The sequence below is a fragment of the Lycorma delicatula genome, chromosome 1, assembly GCF_047948215.1.
Source record: "Lycorma delicatula isolate Av1 chromosome 1, ASM4794821v1, whole genome shotgun sequence".
NCBI lineage: Eukaryota > Metazoa > Arthropoda > Insecta > Hemiptera > Fulgoridae > Lycorma > Lycorma delicatula.
This window is the reverse complement of record NC_134455.1, coordinates 383,954,734-383,957,536: the sequence shown is the minus strand read 5'-3', so window position 1 is coordinate 383,957,536 and position 2,803 is coordinate 383,954,734. Positions and strand designations below refer to the sequence as shown.

At 33.5% G+C, this 2,803-nt stretch overlaps 1 non-coding gene across 1 annotated transcript; it reads left to right on the top strand.

Moving 5' to 3' along the window:
* Positions 1-337: 337 nt before the first annotated feature.
* Positions 338-455, top strand: LOC142318595 (U5 spliceosomal RNA). The gene has a single exon (XR_012754971.1). It is a non-coding gene; the product is annotated as a U5 spliceosomal RNA (small nuclear RNA).
* Positions 456-2,803: the final 2,348 nt, after the last annotated feature.

Here is a 2,803-nt window from a genome sequence, read left to right as displayed (position 1 = left end):
GTACTAAAAAATAGATTTTTACTCCGAAATATTATTACAACGTACTGTCTATTTTCATCCTGACTATTAGCAGTACATTTTATCAATACTTTCGTGCTACCTATAGACGTGAACTGTACTAAAATAGATTCAGTAATAATTATGTTTAAATATAACTTTTTAAAGATTCTGCTCAGAAATTATTATATTTTCTATTGAAACTGTTTTTGTTTTAACTTTTTATTTTTTAATATCAATTATCTAATACTTACGGTTAATTATTGTGCATTATTTTGAAACTTCTCAAAAGTGAGGTGGTTGTACTTCAGATGTGTGTTTGTATCACCACCATTATTTGATACTCTGGTCTCTTTTCATTTCGTATAAATCTTTCGCCTTTTACTAAAGATTTCCGTGGAAAGAGGCAAATGATGAGTCTAAATTAATTTTTTGTTAGTGCCTGCCCCGGCGGGGCGGGCCAATAAAATCAAGTAAAATTATATACAGAGCATATATTCTGTGCGTTAATTACTATCTCTTGTTATTAACTATGTTATTCCAGATATTTTCAGAAAGAATCGCTTGCGACCCGAACCTTCGTGATGAAAGTAAGAAGGATTCGCACATTAACAGTTGGCTCGTCCCAAAATCCTTATCCCGCCATTTAAATTCGTTTATGCGGTTGGCGCACAAACAGAAGCAAGACATCTATGCAACCATTTAATTTGTATAAATCGTATAATTTTTTAGATTAATTAATTTTAGAACGTAAAATTTAATAATAATTGAAGATGAAGTCAAAATAAGTTCAGAGAAAATTTCATTCCATTATATATGTATTCTTATTAATTTTATTAGAATATATTCTTTTCATTTTTCCTATACGGGAATTTTAATTCGAAATTTAATCGTATCTATTTCATCAAAATTTAAATTCAGTAAAACACACCTTTGAACTTACCACATGTACAATTTTTATATTATCACGTGATTTTCCGCATTTTTGTAGCCACACACTTTGTAATGCTTCATTTTCCAGGAACGGAAAATATTTCACGTTCTTTTTCGCTGGTGAATCAGTTCTGCACAAACAATTGGGGAATAAACACGTCGGCATATTTATGTCGACAGTCTGCTAGGTTTAGTTTGGTTGACTCCGGCTTGTGTCCGGAATGTAGGGTCGATAACACGGTAGACCATGTCCTATATACCGCGGACCATGTCCGCGGTACGAAGCTGAGCGTACCAGAGTTGGTAGGGAACTTGAGATAGTAAACTCGTTCTTGGATCTGCGAGTCAACTAGTGGACTCGCAGATTGTCATAGTTCTTAAAAATTATTTTTTAGTCATTTTTCTGGAATTTTTAACAGAATTAATTGACAGCCATACTTATGCTGACAGTAGACGGTGACAATGTATTCGTGTTTTTATGTAAGATAATAACCTACTTACTTATTCTCCCATAAAAAATTGAAGAGAGCTGGTATAAAATTCCTTGTTCTTATAAAGAATGACTAATACATTTTTTTTATCATAAACACATTACAAACAGTTTTGTACACAACTGTAAGTAAAATACAAAATAAAATTTCTGTAATGATTTTTATGTGTGATATCTTTCTCTGCATAGATTTTTTGTGTATATTACAGCTCTGAATGTAAACTTTTTCTATCACCTTTAGTTTAATAGAAATGGAAATTAAAAGTCTGTGTATAAGTTAATATTATGTGATGTCATATACTTAAATTATTAAAACTTCTTAGCAGATACTCTCCTTTTGTAGATAACCTCAGTTAATTTACATCTTTAAATACAGTTAATCATTATTTTTCAGTTAATTTACACAAAAATTTCTTCTTTTTTGCTTCACTTACTTTTGGGAATTTCTGTCTTACATGAATCTACTGTACTAGAGGCTCATGAATAATGATGCTTTTTAACCAAAGTTAAGTTCTCACTCTTTTTTATTGCATAGTACTGCTGATCCCTAATTCACCTGTTCCATTCACAAAATAAAACAACAGTATTTTGTATACCCTAAGTACATGCCTAGCATAAGCGCTATTTCTTTTACATTTCCACACATGTTCCAACTATGCTTTTTATAATTTAATTTTTCAATAACAGTTTTCATAACATCATACATTTCTTTTATATTACTTCCACAACAATTTGGTACAGAAATATATTTATTACTGTTATGAAGCAGAACAGTTTAAACTATACTTGGAGGAATCAATAAAAAGGTGCCACCACTCAACAGGTTCATGAATTCAGGTGAAGGAGGGAAGGTTTTCAGTTGCTATCTTTCACTGAATACACTAATACTGCAGTTTACTGAGATGGTTGAAGAATTATCCACAACAGTGGGAAACTGTGATGGACTGGTGCTGATAGGAGGAGATTTTAATGCACTTTTCTCCAGAGTTGGCCAACGAAGTAACTAATGAGAGGGGCAGACTCTTGGCAGAGATGATGGCCTCTGTGGGTATCAATGAATTTGGAGTTCATACATTTCACAGGGCAGGCAACGGTCACACCTGTACCTAACTTTTATTGGGTAGTCACAGTAGTGTGGTGGTGAGTGCTGAAGGAGCAGATGATCAGCAACCACAGATATGTATCATTGGTCATTGAGCATCCACGAATCTACCACGTTGACACTGTGTGGCCCTGGCGGTTGAAGTCGGCACTGATATTGAAACTAAGAGCAACCTTTGAAATGAAGTTATGTGGACATGATATATTGGAGTCTGAGAGGCTACATGAAGTTATACTTCAATCCTGCAAGAAGGTCCTTGGAGAGTGAGATAGGGGTGTGAG